This window comes from Ranitomeya imitator, chromosome 1 (genome assembly GCF_032444005.1).
Source record: "Ranitomeya imitator isolate aRanImi1 chromosome 1, aRanImi1.pri, whole genome shotgun sequence".
In the NCBI taxonomy this organism is placed as follows: domain Eukaryota; kingdom Metazoa; phylum Chordata; class Amphibia; order Anura; family Dendrobatidae; genus Ranitomeya; species Ranitomeya imitator.
The window spans coordinates 585,278,098-585,300,796 of record NC_091282.1 but is presented as its reverse complement, the minus strand read 5'-3'; positions in this window follow the sequence as shown (position 1 = coordinate 585,300,796).

Here is a 22,699-nt window from a genome sequence, read left to right as displayed (position 1 = left end):
TACACTCTATACCCTACACTCTACACTCTATACCCTACACTCTACACTCTATACCCTACACTCTACACTCTATACCCTACACTCTATACCCTACAATCTATACCATACACTCTATACCATACACTCTATACCCTACACTCTATACCCTACACTCTACACTCTATACCCTACACTCTATACCCTACACTCTATACCCTACACTCTACACTCTATACCCAACACTCTATTCCATACACTCTATACCCTACACTCTATACTCTACACTCTACACTCTATACCCAACACTCTATTCCATACACTCTATACCCTACACTCTATACCCTACACTCTACACTCTATACCCTACACTCTATTCCATACACTCTATACACTACACTCTATACCCTACACCCTACGCTCTATACCCTACACTCTGTACCCTACACTCTACACTCTATACCCTACACTCTACACTCTATACCCTTCACTCTATACCCTACATGCTATACCCTACACTCTATACCCTACACTCTATACCCTACACTCTATACCCTACACTCTACACCCTACACTCTATACCCTACACCCTATACCCTACACTCTATACCCTACACTCAACACCCTACACTCTATACCCTACACTCTATACCCTACACTCTATACCCTACACTCTACACTCGATATCCTACACTCTATACCCTACAATCTATACCATACACTCTATACCATACACTCTATACCATACACTCTATCCCCTACACTCTATACCATACACTCTACACTCTATACCCTACACTCTACACCCTACACTATATACCCTACACTCTACACTCTATACCCTACATTCTCTACCCTACACTCTATACCATACACTCTATACCATACACTCTATCCCCTACACTCTATACCATACACTTTACACTCTATACCCTACTTTCTATACCCTACGCTCTACACTCTATACCCTACACTCTATACCCTACACTCTACACTCTATACCCTACACTCTACACTCTATACCCTACACTCTACACCCTACACTTTATACCATACACTCTATACCCTACACTCTACACTCTATACCCTACACTCTATACCCTACACTCTATACCCTACACCTTACGCTCTATACCCTACACTCTATACCCTACACTCTACACTCTATACCCAACACTCTATTCCATACACTCTATACCCTACACTCTATACCCTACACTCTACACTCTATACCCTACACTCTACACTTTACACTCTATACCCTACACTCTATACTCTATACCCTACACTCTATACCGTACATTCTAAACTCTATACCCTACACTCTATACCCTACACTCTAATCCCTACACTCTACACTCTATACCCTACACTCTATACCCTACACTCTATACCCTACACTCTACACTCTATACCCTACACTCTATACCCTACACTCTATACCCTACACTCTACACTCTATACCCTACACTCTATATCATACACTCTACACTCTATTCCCTACACTCTATACCATACACTCTATACCCTACACTCTATTCCCTACACTATACACTCTATACCCTACACTCTACACTCTATACCATACACTCTATACCCTACACTCTATACCCTACACTCTACACTCTATACCCTACAATCTATACCCTACACTGTATACCCTACACCCTACACTCTATACCCTACAATCTACACTCTATACCCTACACTCTATACCATACACTCTATACCCTACACTCTATACCCTACACTCTATACCCTACACTCTACACTCTATACCCTACACTCTATAACATACACTTTATACCCTACACTCTATACCTTACACTCTATACCCTACACTCTACACCCTACACTCTACACTCTATACCCTACACTCTATAACCTACACTCTATACCCTACACTCTATACCCTACTCTCTACACTTTATACCCTACAATCTACGTTCTATAACCTACAATCTACACCCTACACTCCACACTCTATACCCTACACTCTATAACCTACACTCTATACCCTACACTCTATACCCTACTCTCTACACTTTATACCCTACACTCTACACTCTATACCCTACACTCTATACCCTATACTCTACACCCTACACTCTACACTCTATACCCTACACTATATAACCTACACTCTATACCCTACTCTCTACACTTTATACCTTACACTCTACACTCTATAACCTACAATCTACACCCTACACTCCACACTCTATACCCTACACTCTATAACCTACACTCTATACCCTACACACTATACCCTATACTCTACACCCTACACTCTACACTCTATACCCTACACTATATAACCTACACTCTATACCCTACACTCTATACCCTACTCTCTACACTTTATACCCTACACTCTACACTCTATACCCTACACTCTATACCCTACACTCTACACTCTATACCCTACACTCTATATCCTACACTCTACACTCTATACCCTACACTCTACACTCTATACCCTACTCTTTAAACCCTACACTCTATACCCTACACTCTACACTCTATACCCTACACTCTATACCCTAAACTCTACACTATATACCCTACACTCTATACCCTACACTCTATACCCTACACTCTATACCCTACACTCTTCACCCTACACTTTATAGCTTACACTCTATACCCTACACTCTATACCATTCACTCTATACCCTACACTCTATACCCTACACTCTATACCCTACACTCTACACCATACACTCTATACCCTACCCTCTATACCTTACACTCTATACCCTACACTCTACACATTATACCCTACACTATATACCCTACACTCTACACTCTATACCCTACACTCTATACCATACACTCTATACCCTACACTCTATACCCTACACTCTACACTCTATACCCTACACTCTACACTCTACACCCTACACTCTACACTTTACACTCTATACTCTACGCTCTATACCCTACACTCTATACCCTACACTCTACACTTTATCCCCTACACTCTATACCCTACACTCTATACCCTACACTATATACCCTACACGCTATACCCTACACTCTATACCCTACACTCTATACCCTACACTCTATACCCTACATTCTACACCGTACACTCCATACCCTACACCCTATACCCTACACTCTATACCCTACACTCTACACCCTACACTCTATACCCTACACTCTATACCCTATACTCTATACCCTACACTCTATACCCTACACTCTACACTCTATACCCTACTCTCTAAACCCTACACTCTATACCCTACACTCTACACTCTATACCCTACACTCTATACCCTACACTCTACACTCTATCCCCTGCACTCTATACCATACACTCTACACTCTATACTCTACACTCTATACCCTACACTCTACACTCTATACCCTACACTCTATACCCTACACTCTACACTCTATACCCTACACTCTACACTCTATACCCTACACTCTATACCCTACAATCTATACCATACACTCTATACCATACACTCTATACCCTACACTCTACACTCTATACCCTACACTTTACACTCTATACCCTACACTCTATACCCTACAATCTATACCATACACTCTATACCATACACTCTATACCCTACACTCTATACCTCACACTCTACACTCTATCCCCTGCACTCTATACCACACACTCTACACTCTATACCATACACTCTATATCCTACACTCTATACCCTACACTCTATACCCTACACTCTACACTCTATACCCTACACTCTATACCCTACACTCTACACTCTATACCCTACACTCTACACTCTATACCCTACACTCTATACCCTACAATCTATACCATACACTCTATACCATACCCTCTATACCCTACACTCTATACCCTACACTCTACACTCTATACCCTACACTCTATACCCTACACTCTATACCCTACACTCTACACTCTATACCCAACACTCTATTCCATACACTCTATACCCTACACTCTATAATCTACACTCTACACTCTATACCCAACACTCTATTCCATACACTCTATACCCTACACTCTACACGCTATACCCTACACTCTATAACATATACTTTATACCCTACACTCTATACCTTACACTCTATACCCTACACTCTACACCCTACAATCTACAATCTATACCCTACACTCTATAACCTACACTCTATACCCTACACTCTACACCCTACTCTCTACACTTTATACCCTACACTCTACACTCTATACCCTACACTTTATACCATACACTCTATACTCTACACTCTATACCCAACTCTCTAAACACTACACTCTATACCCTACACTCTACACTCTATACCCTACACTCTATACCCTACACTCTACACTCTATACCCTACACTCTACACTCTATACCCTACTCTCTAAACCCTACACTCTATACCCTACACTCTACACTCTATACCCTACACTCTATACCCTACACTCTACACTCTATCCCCTGCACTCTATACCATACACTCTACACTCTATACTCTACACTCTATACCCTACACTCTACACTCTATACCCTACACTCTATACCCTACACTCTACACTCTATACCCTACACTCTACACTCTATACCCTACACTCTATACCCTACAATCTATACCATACACTCTATACCATACACTCTATACCCTACACTCTGCACTCTATACCCTACACTCTACACTCTATACCCTACACTCTATACCCTACAATCTATACCATACACTCTATACCATACACTCTATACCCTACACTCTATACCTCACACTCTACACTCTATCCCCTGCACTCTATACCACACACTCTACACTCTATACCCTACACTCTATATCCTACACTCTACACTCTATACCCTACACTCTATACCCTACACTCTACACTCTATACCCTACACTCTATACCATACACTCTACACCCTACACTCTATACCCTACACTCTACACTCTATACACTACACTCTGTACCCTACACTCTATACCCTACACTTTATACCATACACTCTGTACCCTACACTCTATACCTCACACTCTACACTATATCCCCTGCACTCTATACCATACACTCTACACTCTATACCCTACACTCTATACCCTACACTCTACACTCTATACCCTACACTCTATACCCTACACTCTACACTCTATACCCTACACTCTACACTCTATACCCTACACTCTATACCCTACAATCTATACCATACACTCTATACCATACACTCTATACCCTACACTCTATACCCTACACTCTACACTCTATACCCTACACTCTATACCCTACACTCTATACCCTACACTCTACACTCTATACCCTAGACTCTATACCATACACTCTATACCCTAGACTCTATACCATACACTCTATACCCTACACTCTATACCCTACACTCTAATCTCTATACCATACACTCTACACTCTATATCCTACACTCTATGCCCTACAATCTATACCATACACTCTATACCATACACTCTATACCCTACACTCTATACCTCACACTCTACACTCTATAACATACATTCTACACCCTACAATCTATACCATACACTCTATACCCTACACTCTACACTCTATACCATACACTCTATACCCTACACTCTACACTTTATACCCTACACTCTATACCCTACACTCTATAACCTACACTCTATATCCTACACTCTATACCCTACACTCTATACCCTACACTCTATACCCTACAGTCTATACCCTACACTCTACCATCTATACCCTACACTCTATACCCTACACTCTATACCCTACACTCTATACCCTACACTCTACACTCTATACCCTACACTCTATACCCTACACTCTATACCCTACACTCTACACTTTATACCCTACACTCTATACCCTACACTCTACACTCTATACCCTACACTCTACACTCAATACCCTACACTCTATACCCTACACTCTATACCCTACACTGTATACCCTACACTCTAAACTCTATACCCTACACTCTATACCCTACACTCTACACTCTATACCCTACACTCTATACCCTACACTCTATACCCTACAATCTATATCATACACTCTATACCATACACACTATACCATACACTCTACACTCTATACCCTACACTCTATACCCTACACTCTACACTCTATACCCTACACTCTATACCCTACACTCTACACTCTATACCCTACACTCTACACTCTATACCCTACACTCTATACCCTACACTCTACACCCTACACTCTATACCCTACACTCTATACCCTACACTCTATACCCTACACTCTACACTCTATACCCTACACTCTATACCCTACACTCTACACCCTACACTCTACACTCTATACCCTACACTCTATACCCTACAATCTATACCATACACTCTATACCATACACTCTACACACTACACTCTATACCCTACACTCTATACCCTACACTCTATACCCTACACTCTATACCATACACTCTATACCCTACACTCTATACCTCACACTCTACACTCTATCCCCTGCACTCTATACCATACACTCTACACTCTATACCCTACACTCTACACTCTATACCCTACACTCTATACCCTACAATCTATACCATACACTCTATACCATACACTCTATACCCTACCCTCTATACCCTACACTCTACACTCTATACCCTACACTCTATACCCTACACTCTATACCCTACACTCTACACTCTATACCCTACAATCTACACTCTATACCCTACACTCTATTCCCTATAATCTATACCATACACTCTATACCATACACTCTACACTCTATACCCTACATTCTATACCCTACACTCTACACTCTATACCCTACACTCTACACTTTATACCCTACACTCTACACTCTATACCCTACACTCTATACCCTACAATCTATACCATACACTTCTTACCATACACTCTATACCCTACACTCTATACCTCACACTCTACACTCTATTCCCTACACTCTACACTCTATACCCTACACTCTATACCCTACAATCTATACCATACACTCTATACCATACACTCTATACCCTACCCTCTATACCCTACACTCTACACTCTATACCCTACACTCTATAAACTACACTCTAAACCCTACACTCTACACTCTATACCCTACACTCTACAGTCTATACCCTACACTCTATACCCTACAATCTATACCATACACTCTATACCATACACTCTATACCCTACACTCTATACCTCACACTCTACACTCTATCCCCTGCACTCTATACCATACACTCTACACTCTATACCCTACACTCAATACCCTACACTCTACACTCTATACCCTACACTCTACACTCTATACCCTACACTCTATACCCTATAATCTATACCATACACTCTATACCATACACTCTATACCCTACACTCTGCACTCTATACCCTACACTCTATACCCTACAATCTATGCCATACACTCCATACCATACACTCTATACCCTACACTCTATACCTCACACTCTACACTCTATCCCCTGCACTCTATACCACACTCTCTACACTCTATTCCCTACACTCTATACCCTACACTCTACACTCTATACCCTACACTCTATACCCTACACTCTACACTCTATACCCTACACTCTACACTCTATACCCTACACTCTATACCCTACAATCTATACCATACACTCTATACCATACACTCTACACCCTACACTCTATACCCCTCACTCTACACTCTATACCCTACACTCTATAAACTACACTCTAAACCCTACACTCTACACTCTATACCCTACACTCTACAGTCTATACTCTACACTCTATACCCTACAATCTATACCATACACTCTATACCATACACTCTATACCCTACACTCTATACCTCACACTCTACACTCTATCCCCTGCACTCTATACCATACACTCTACACTCTATACCCTACACTCAATACCCTACACTCTACACTCTATACCCTACACTCTACACTCTATACCCTACACTCTATACCCTACAATCTATACCATACACTCTATACCATACACTCTATACCCTACACTCTGCAATCTATACCCTACACTCTATACCCTACAATCTATACCATACACTCCATACCATACACTCTATACCCTACACTCTATACCTCACACTCTACACTCTATCCCCTGCACTCTATACCACACTCTCTACACTCTATACCCTACACTCTATACCCTACACTCTACACTCTATACCCTACACTCTATACCCTACACTCTACACTCTATACCCTACACTCTACACTCTATACCCTACACTCTATACCCTACAATCTATACCATACACTCTATACCATACACTCTACACCCTACACTCTATACCCTACACTCTACACTCTATACCCTACACTCTATAAACTACACTCTAAACCCTACACTCTACACTCTATACCCTACACTCTACAGTCTATACCCTACACTCTATACCCTACAATCTATACCATACACTCTATACCATACACTCTATACCCTACACTCTATACCTCACACTCTACACTCTATCCCCTGCACTCTATACCATACACTCTACACTCTATACCCTACACTCAATACCCTACACTCTACACTCTATACCCTACACTCTACACTCTATACCCTACACTCTATACCCTACAATCTATACCATACACTCTATACCATACACTCTATACCCTACACTCTGCAATCTATACCCTACACTCTATACCCTACAATCTATACCATACACTCCATACCATACACTCTATACCCTACACTCTATACCTCACACTCTACACTCTATCCCCTGCACTCTGTACCACACTCTCTACACTCTATTCCCTACACTCTATACCCTACACTCTACACTCTATACCCTACACTCTATACCCTACACTTTACACTCTATACCCTACACTCTACACTCTATACCCTACACTCTATACCCTACAATCTATACCATACACTCTATACCATACACTCTACACCCTACACTCTATACCCTACACTCTACACTCTATACCCTACACTCTATAAACTACACTCTAAACCCTACACTCTACACTCTATACCCTACACTCTACAGTCTATACCCTACACTCTATACCCTACAATCTATACCATACACTCTATACCATACACTCTATACCCTACACTCTATACCTCACACTCTACACTCTATCCCCTGCACTCTATACCATACACTCTACACTCTATACCCTACACTCAATACCCTACACTCTACACTCTATACCCTACACTCTACACTCTATACCCTACACTCTATACCCTACAATCTATACCATACACTCTATACCATACACTCTATACCCTACACTCTGCACTCTATACCCTACACTCTATACCCTACAATCTATACCATACACTCCATACCATACACTCTATACCCTACACTCTATACCTCACACTCTACACTCTATCCCCTGCACTCTATACCACACTCTCTACACTCTATACCCTACACTCTATACCCTACACTCTACACTCTATACCCTACACTCTATACCCTACACTCTACACTCTATACCCTACACTCTACACTCTATATCCTACACTCTATACCCTACAATCTATACCATACACTCTATACCATACACTCTACACCCTACACTCTATACCCTACACTCTACACTCTATACCCTACACTCTATAAACTACACTCTAAACCCTACACTCTACACTCTATACCCTACACTCTACAGTCTATACCCTACACTCTATACCCTACAATCTATACCATACACTCTATACCATACACTCTATACCCTACACTCTGCACTCTATACCCTACACTCTATACCCTACAATCTATACCATACACTCCATACCATACACTCTATACCCTACACTCTATACCTCACACTCTACACTCTATCCCATGCACTCTATACCACACTCTCTACACTCTATACCCTACACTCTATACCCTACACTCTACACTCTATACCCTACACTCTATACCCTACACTCTACACTCTATACCCTACACTCTACACTCTATACCCTACACTCTATACCCTACAATCTATACCATACACTCTATACCATACACTCTACACCCTACACTCTATACCCTACACTCTACACTCTATACCCTACACTCTATACCCTACACTCTATACCCTACACTCTATACCCTACACTCTATACCTCATACTATACACTATATCCCCTGCATTCTATACCATACACTCTACACTCTATTCCCTACACTCTATACCCTACACTCTACACTCTATACCCTACACTCTATACCCTACACTCTACACTCTATACCCTACACTCTACACTCTATACCCTACACTTTATACCCTACAATCTATACCATACTCTCTATACCATACACTCTATACCCTACACTCTATACCCTACGCTCTACACTCTATACCCTACACTCTATACCCTACACTCTATACCCTACACTCTACACTCTATACTCTACACTCTATACCCTACACTCTATACCCTACAATCTATACCATACACTCTATACCATACACTCTATACCCTACACTCTATACCTCACACTCTACACTCTATCCCCTGCACTTTATACCATACACTCTACACTCTATACCCTACACTCTATACCCTACACTCTACACTCTATACCCTACACTCTATACCCTACAATCTATACCATACACTCTATACCATACACTCTATACCCTACACTCTATACCCTACACTCTATACCATACACTCTATACCCTACACTCTATATCATACACTCTATAGCCTACACTCTATTCCCTACACTCTATACCATACACTCTATACCCTACACTCTATACCCTACACTATACACTCTATACCCTACACTATACACTCTATACCCTACACTCTACACTCTATACCATACACTCTTTACCCTACACTCTATACCCTACACTCTATAGCCTACACTCTACACTCTATACTCTACACTCTATACCCTACACTCTATACCCTACAATCTATACCATACACTCTATACCATACACTCTATACCCTACACTCTATACCTCACACTCTACACTCTATCCCCTGCACTTTATACCATACACTCTACACTCTATACCCTACACTCTACACTCTATACCCTACACTCTATACCCTACAATCTATACCATACACTCTATACCATACACTCTATACCCTACACTCTATACTCTACACTCTATACCATACACTCTATACCCTACACTCTATATCATACACTCTATAGCCTACACTCTATTCCCTACACTCTATACCATACACTCTATACCCTACACTCTATACCCTACACTATACACTCTATACCCTACACTATACACTCTATACCCTACACTCTACACTCTATACCATACACTCTTTACCCTACACTCTATACCCTACACTCTATAGCCTACACTCTACACTCTTTACCCTACACACTGTACCAAACACTCTATACGCTACACTCTATACCGTCCACTCTATACCCTACACTCTACACTCTATACCCTACACTCTAAAACATACACTTTATACCCTACACTCTATACCTTACACTCTATAACCTACACTCTACACCCTACAATCTACAATCTATACCCTACACTCTATAACCTACACTCTATACCCTACTCTCTACACCCTACTCTCTACACTTTATACCCTACACTCTATACCCTACACTCTATACTCTACACTCAATACCCAACTCTCTAAACACTACACTCTATACCCTACACTCTACACTCTATACCCTACACTCTATACCCTACACTCTACACTCTATACCCTACACTCTACACTCTATACCCTACTCTCTAAACCCTACACTCTATACCCTACACTCTATACCCTACACTCTACACTCTATCCCCTGCACTCTATACCATACACTCTACACTCTATACTCTACACTCTATACCCTACACTCTACACTCTATACCCTACACTCTATACCCTACACTCTACACTCTATACCCTACACTCTACACTCTATACCCTACACTCTATACCCTACAATTTATACCATACACTCTATACCATACACTCTATACCCTACACTCTACACTCTGTACCCTACACTCTACACTCTATACCCTACACTCTATACCCTACAATCTATACCATTCACTCTATACCATACACTCTATACCCTACACTCTATACCTCACACTCTACACTCTATCCCCTGCACTCTATACCACACACTCTACACTCTATACCCTACACTCTATATCCTACACTCTACACTCTATACCCTACACTCTATACCCTACACTCTACACTCTATACCCTACACTCTTTACCATACACTCTACACCCTACACTCTATACCCTACACTCTACACTCTATACACTACACTCTGTACCCTACACTCTATACCCTACACTTTATTCCATACACTCTGTACCCTACACTCTATACCTCACACTCTACACTATATCCCCTGCACTCTATACCATACACTCTACACTCTATACCCTACACTCTATACCCTACACTCTACACTCTATACCCTACACTCTATACCCTACACTCTACACTCTATACCCTACACTCTACACTCTATACCCTACACTCTATACCCTACAATCTATACCATACACTCTATACCATACACTCTATACCCTACACTCTATACCCTACACTCTACACCCTACACTCTACACTCTATACCCTACACTCTATACCCTACAATCTATACCATACACTCTATACCATACACTCTACACACTACACTCTATACCCTACACTCTATACCCTACACTCTATACCCTACACTCTATACCATACACTCTATACCCTACACTCTATACCTCACACTCTACACTCTATCCCCTGCACTCTATACCATACACTCTACACTCTATACCCTACACTCTACACTCTATACCCTACACTCTATACCCTACAATCTATACCATACACTCTATACCATACACTCTATACCCTACCCTCTATACCCTACACTCTACACTCTATACCCTACACTCTATACCCTACACTCTATACCCTACACTCTACACTCTATACCCTACAATCTACACTCTATACCCTACACTCTATTCCCTATAATCTATACCATACACTCTATACCATACACTCTACACTCTATACCCTACATTCTATACCCTACACTCTACACTCTATACCCTACACTCTACACTTTATACCCTACACTCTACACTCTATACCCTACACTCTATACCCTACAATCTATACCATACACTTCTTACCATACACTCTATACCCTACACTCTATACCTCACACTCTACACTCTATTCCCTACACTCTACACTCTATACCCTACACTCTATACCCTACAATCTATACCATACACTCTATACCATACACTCTATACCCTACCCTCTATACCCTACACTCTACACTCTATACCCTACACTCTATAAACTACACTCTAAACCCTACACTCTACACTCTATACCCTACACTCTACAGTCTATACCCTACACTCTATACCCTACAATCTATACCATACACTCTATACCATACACTCTATACCCTACACTCTATACCTCACACTCTACACTCTATCCCCTGCACTCTATACCATACACTCTACACTCTATACCCTACACTCAATACCCTACACTCTACACTCTATACCCTACACTCTACACTCTATACCCTACACTCTATACCCTATAATCTATACCATACACTCTATACCATACACTCTATACCCTACACTCTGCACTCTATACCCTACACTCTATACCCTACAATCTATGCCATACACTCCATACCATACACTCTATACCCTACACTCTATACCTCACACTCTACACTCTATCCCCTGCACTCTATACCACACTCTCTACACTCTATTCTCTACACTCTATACCCTACACTCTACACTCTATACCCTACACTCTATACCCTACACTCTACACTCTATACCCTACACTCTACACTCTATACCCTACACTCTATACCCTACAATCTATACCATACACTCTATACCATACACTCTACACCCTACACTCTATACCCCTCACTCTACACTCTATACCCTACACTCTATAAACTACACTCTAAACCCTACACTCTACACTCTATACCCTACACTCTACAGTCTATACTCTACACTCTATACCCTACAATCTATACCATACACTCTATACCATACACTCTATACCCTACACTCTATACCTCACACTCTACACTCTATCCCCTGCACTCTATACCATACACTCTACACTCTATACCCTACACTCAATACCCTACACTCTACACTCTATACCCTACACTCTACACTCTATACCCTACACTCTATACCCTACAATCTATACCATACACTCTATACCATACACTCTATACCCTACACTCTGCAATCTATACCCTACACTCTATACCCTACAATCTATACCATACACTCCATACCATACACTCTATACCCTACACTCTATACCTCACACTCTACACTCTATCCCCTGCACTCTATACCACACTCTCTACACTCTATACCCTACACTCTATACCCTACACTCTACACTCTATACCCTACACTCTATACCCTACACTCTACACTCTATACCCTACACTCTACACTCTATACCCTACACTCTATACCCTACAATCTATACCATACACTCTATACCATACACTCTACACCCTACACTCTATACCCTACACTCTACACTCTATACCCTACACTCTATAAACTACACTCTAAACCCTACACTCTACACTCTATACCCTACACTCTACAGTCTATACCCTACACTCTATACCCTACAATCTATACCATACACTCTATACCATACACTCTATACCCTACACTCTATACCTCACACTCTACACTCTATCCCCTGCACTCTATACCATACACTCTACACTCTATACCCTACACTCAATACCCTACACTCTACACTCTATACCCTACACTCTACACTCTATACCCTACACTCTATACCCTACAATCTATACCATACACTCTATACCATACACTCTATACCCTACACTCTGCAATCTATACCCTACACTCTATACCCTACAATCTATACCATACACTCCATACCATACACTCTATACCCTACACTCTATACCTCACACTCTACACTCTATCCCCTGCACTCTGTACCACACTCTCTACACTCTATTCCCTACACTCTATACCCTACACTCTACACTCTATACCCTACACTCTATACCCTACACTTTACACTCTATACCCTACACTCTACACTCTATACCCTACACTCTATACCCTACAATCTATACCATACACTCTATACCATACACTCTACACCCTACACTCTATACCCTACACTCTACACTCTATACCCTACACTCTATAAACTACACTCTAAACCCTACACTCTACACTCTATACCCTACACTCTACAGTCTATACCCTACACTCTATACCCTACAATCTATACCATACACTCTATACCATACACTCTATACCCTACACTCTATACCTCACACTCTACACTCTATCCCCTGCACTCTATACCATACACTCTACACTCTATACCCTACACTCAATACCCTACACTCTACACTCTATACCCTACACTCTACACTCTATACCCTACACTCTACAGTCTATACCCTACACTCTATACCCTACAATCTATACCATACACTCTATACCATACACTCTATACCCTACACTCTATACCTCACACTCTACACTCTATCCCCTGCACTCTATACCATACACTCTACACTCTATACCCTACACTCAATACCCTACACTCTACACTCTATACCCTACACTCTACACTCTATACCCTACACTCTATACCCTATAATCTATACCATACACTCTATACCATACACTCTATACCCTACACTCTGCACTCTATACCCTACACTCTATACCCTACAATCTATGCCATACACTCCATACCATACACTCTATACCCTACACTCTATACCTCACACTCTACACTCTATCCCCTGCACTCTATACCACACTCTCTACACTCTATTCCCTACACTCTATACCCTACACTCTACACTCTATACCCTACACTCTATACCCTACACTCTACACTCTATACCCTACACTCTACACTCTATACCCTACACTCTATACCCTACAATCTATACCATACACTCTATACCATACACTCTACACCCTACACTCTATACCCCTCACTCTACACTCTATACCCTACACTCTATAAACTACACTCTAAACCCTACACTCTACACTCTATACCCTACACTCTACAGTCTATACTCTACACTCTATACCCTACAATCTATACCATACACTCTATACCATACACTCTATACCCTACACTCTATACCTCACACTCTACACTCTATCCCCTGCACTCTATACCATACACTCTACACTCTATACCCTACACTCAATACCCTACACTCTACACTCTATACCCTACACTCTACACTCTATACCCTACACTCTATACCCTACAATCTATACCATACACTCTATACCATACACTCTATACCCTACACTCTGCAATCTATACCCTACACTCTATACCCTACAATCTATACCATACACTCCATACCATACACTCTATACCCTACACTCTATACCTCACACTCTACACTCTATCCCCTGCACTCTATACCACACTCTCTACACTCTATACCCTACACTCTATACCCTACACTCTACACTCTATACCCTACACTCTATACCCTACACTCTACACTCTATACCCTACACTCTACACTCTATACCCTACACTCTATACCCTACAATCTATACCATACACTCTATACCATACACTCTACACCCTACACTCTATACCCTACACTCTACACTCTATACCCTACACTCTATAAACTACACTCTAAACCCTACACTCTACACTCTATACCCTACACTCTACAGTCTATACCCTACACTCTATACCCTACAATCTATACCATACACTCTATACCATACACTCTATACCCTACACTCTATACCTCACACTCTACACTCTATCCCCTGCACTCTATACCATACACTCTACACTCTATACCCTACACTCAATACCCTACACTCTACACTCTATACCCTACACTCTACACTCTATACCCTACACTCTATACCCTACAATCTATACCATACACTCTATACCATACACTCTATACCCTACACTCTGCAATCTATACCCTACACTCTATACCCTACAATCTATACCATACACTCCATACCATACACTCTATACCCTACACTCTATACCTCACACTCTACACTCTATCCCCTGCACTCTGTACCACACTCTCTACACTCTATTCCCTACACTCTATACCCTACACTCTACACTCTATACCCTACACTCTATACCCTACACTTTACACTCTATACCCTACACTCTACACTCTATACCCTACACTCTATACCCTACAATCTATACCATACACTCTATACCATACACTCTACACCCTACACTCTATACCCTACACTCTACACTCTATACCCTACACTCTATAAACTACACTCTAAACCCTACACTCTACACTCTATACCCTACACTCTACAGTCTATACCCTACACTCTATACCCTACAATCTATACCATACACTCTATACCATACACTCTATACCCTACACTCTATACCTCACACTCTACACTCTATCCCCTGCACTCTATACCATACACTCTACACTCTATACCCTACACTCAATACCCTACACTCTACACTCTATACCCTACACTCTACACTCTATACCCTACACTCTATACCCTACAATCTATACCATACACTCTATACCATACACTCTATACCCTACACTCTGCACTCTATACCCTACACTCTATACCCTACAATCTATACCATACACTCCATACCATACACTCTATACCCTACACTCTATACCTCACACTCTACACTCTATCCCCTGCACTCTATACCACACTCTCTACACTCTATACCCTACACTCTATACCCTACACTCTACACTCTATACCCTACACTCTATACCCTACACTCTACACTCTATACCCTACACTCTACACTCTATATCCTACACTCTATACCCTACAATCTATACCATACACTCTATACCATACACTCTACACCCTACACTCTATACCCTACACTCTACACTCTATACCCTACACTCTATAAACTACACTCTAAACCCTACACTCTACACTCTATACCCTACACTCTACAGTCTATACCCTACACTCTATACCCTACAATCTATACCATACACTCTATACCATACACTCTATACCCTACACTCTGCACTCTATACCCTACACTCTATACCCTACAATCTATACCATACACTCCATACCATACACTCTATACCCTACACTCTATACCTCACACTCTACACTCTATCCCATGCACTCTATACCACACTCTCTACACTCTATACCCTACACTCTATACCCTACACTCTACACTCTATACCCTACACTCTATACCCTACACTCTACACTCTATACCCTACACTCTACACTCTATATCCTACACTCTATACCCTACAATCTATACCATACACTCTATACCATACACTCTACACCCTACACTCTATACCCTACACTCTACACTCTATACCCTACACTCTATACCCTACACTCTATACCCTACACTCTATACCCTACACTCTATACCTCACACTATACACTATATCCCCTGCATTCTATACCATACACTCTACACTCTATTCCCTACACTCTATACCCTACACTCTACACTCTATACCCTACACTCTATACCCTACACTCTACACTCTATACCCTACACTCTACACTCTATACCCTACACTTTATACCCTACAATCTATACCATACTCTCTATACCATACACTCTATACCCTACACGCTATACCCTACACTCTACACTCTATACCCTACACTCTATACCCTACACTCTATACCCTACACTCTACACTCTATACTCTACACTCTATACCCTACACTCTATACCCTACAATCTATACCATACACTCTATACCATACACTCTATACCCTACACTCTATACCTCACACTCTACACTCTATCCCCTGCACTTTATACCATACACTCTACACTCTATACCCTACACTCTATACCCTACACTCTACACTCTATACCCTACACTCTATACCCTACAATCTATACCATACACTCTATACCATACACTCTATACCCTACACTCTATACCCTACACTCTATACCATACACTCTATACCCTACACTCTATATCATACACTCTATAGCCTACACTCTATTCCCTACACTCTATACCATACACTCTATACCCTACACTCTATACCCTACACTATACACTCTATACCCTACACTATACACTCTATACCCTACACTCTACACTCTATACCATACACTCTTTACCCTACACTCTATACCCTACACTCTGTAGCCTACACTCTACACTCTTTACCCTACACACTGTACCAAACACTCTATACGCTACACTCTATACCGTCCACTCTATACCCTACACTCTACACTCTATACCCTACACTCTAAAACATACACTTTATACCCTACACTCTATACCTTACACTCTATACCCTACACTCTACACCCTACAATCTACAATCTATACCCTACACTCTATAACCTACACTCTATACCCTACTCTCTACACCCTACTCTCTACACTTTATACCCTACACTCTATACCCTACACTCTATACTCTACACTCAATACCCAACTCTCTAAACACTACACTCTATACCCTACACTCTACACTCTATACCCTACACTCTATACCCTACACTCTACACTCTATACCCTACACTCTACACTCTATACCCTACTCTCTAAACCCTACACTCTATACCCTACACTCTATACCCTACACTCTACACTCTATCCCCTGCACTCTATACCATACACTCTACACTCTATACTCTACACTCTATACCCTACACTCTACACTCTATACCCTACACTCTATACCCTACACTCTACACTCTATACCCTACACTCTACACTCTATACCCTACACTCTATACCCTACAATTTATACCATACACTCTATACCATACACTCTATACCCTACACTCTACACTCTGTACCCTACACTCTACACTCTATACCCTACACTCTATACCCTACAATCTATACCATTCACTCTATACCATACACTCTATACCCTACACTCTATACCTCACACTCTACACTCTATCCCCTGCACTCTATACCACACACTCTACACTCTATACCCTACACTCTATATCCTACACTCTACACTCTATACCCTACACTCTATACCCTACACTCTACACTCTATACCCTACACTCTATACCATACACTCTACACCCTACACTCTATACCCTACACTCTACACTCTATACACTACACTCTGTACCCTACACTCTATACCCTACACTTTATTCCATACACTCTGTACCCTACACTCTATACCTCACACTCTACACTATATCCCCTGCACTCTATACCATACACTCTACACTCTATACCCTACACTCTATACCCTACACTCTACACTCTATACCCTACACTCTATACCCTACACTCTACACTCTATACCCTACACTCTACACTCTATACCCTACACTCTATACCCTACAATCTATACCATACACTCTATACCATACACTCTATACCCTACACTCTATACCCTACACTCTACACTCTATACCCTACACTCTATACCCTACACTCTATACCCTACACTCTACACTCTATACCCAACACTCTATTCCATACACTCTATACCCTACACTCTATACTCTACACTCTACACTCTATACCCAACACTCTATTCCATACACTCTATACCCTACACTCTATACCCTACACTCTACACTCTATACCCTACACTCTATTCCATACACTCTATACACTACACTCTATACCCTACACCCTACGCTCTATACCCTACACTCTATACCCTACACTCTACACTCTATACCCTACACTCTACACTCTATACCCTTCACTCTATACCCTACACGCTATACCCTACACTCTATACCCTACACTCTATACCCTACACTCTATACCCTACACTCTACACCCTACACTCTATACCCTACACCCTATACCCTACACTCTATACCCTACACTCAACACCCTACACTCTATACCCTACACTCTATACCCTACACTCTATACCCTACACTCTACACTCGATATCCTACACTCTATACCCTACAATCTATACCATACACTCTATACCATACACTCTATACCATACACTCTATCCCCTACACTCTATACCATACACTCTACACTCTATACCCTACACTCTACACCCTACACTATATACCCTACACTCTACACTCTATACCCTACATTCTCTACCCTACACTCTATACCATACACTCTATACCATACACTCTATCCCCTACACTCTATACCATACACTTTACACTCTATACCCTACTTTCTATACCCTACGCTCTACACTCTATACCCTACACTCTATACCCTACACTCTACACTCTATACCCTACACTCTACACTCTATACCCTACACTCTACACCCTACACTCTATACCATACACTCTATACCCTACACTCTACACTCTATACCCTACACTCTATACCCTACACTCTATACCCTACACCCTACGCTCTATACCCTACACTCTATACCCTACACTCTACACTCTATACCCAACACTCTATTCCATACACTCTATACCCTACACTCTATACCCTACACTCTACACTCTATACCCTACACTCTACACTTTACACTCTATACCCTACACTCTATACTCTATACCCTACACTCTATACCGTACATTCTAAACTCTATACCCTACACTCTATACCCTACACTCTATACCCTACACTCTACACTCTATACCCTACACTCTATACCCTACACTCTATACCCTACACTCTACACTCTATACCCTACACTCTATATCATACACTCTACACTCTATTCCCTACACTCTATACCATACACTCTATACCCTACACTCTATTCCCTACACTATACACTCTATACCCTACACTCTACACTCTATACCATACACTCTATACCCTACACTCTATACCCTACACTCTACACTCTATATCCTACAATCTATACCCTACACTGTATACCCTACACCCTACACTCTATACCCTACAATCTACACTCTATACCCTACACTCTATACCATACACTCTATACCCTACACTCTATACCCTACACTCTATACCCTACACTCTACACTCTATACCCTACACTCTATAACATACACTTTATACCCTACACTCTATACCTTACACTCTATACCCTACACTCTACACCCTACACTCTACACTCTATACCCTACACTCTATAACCTACACTCTATACCCTACACTCTATACCCTACTCTCTACACTTTATACCCTACAATCTACGTTCTATAACCTACAATCTACACCCTACACTCCACACTCTATACCCTACACTCTATAACCTACACTCTATACCCTACACTCTATACCCTACTCTCTACACTTTATACCCTACACTCTACACTCTATACCCTACACTCTATACCCTATACTCTACACCCTACACTCTACACTCTATAACCTACACTATATAACCTACACTCTATACCCTACTCTCTACACTTTATACCTTACACTCTACACTCTATAACCTACAATCTACACCCTACACTCCACACTCTATACCCTACACTCTATAACCTACACTCTATACCCTACACACTATACCCTATACTCTACACCCTACACTCTACACTCTATACCCTACACTATATAGCCTACACTCTATACCCTACACTCTATACCCTACTCTCTACACTTTATACCCTACACTCTACACTCTATACCCTACACTCTATACCCTACACTCTACACTCTATACCCTACACTCTATACCCTACACTCTACACTCTATACCCTACACTCTACACTCTATACCCTACTCTTTAAACCCTACACTCTATACCCTACACTCTACAC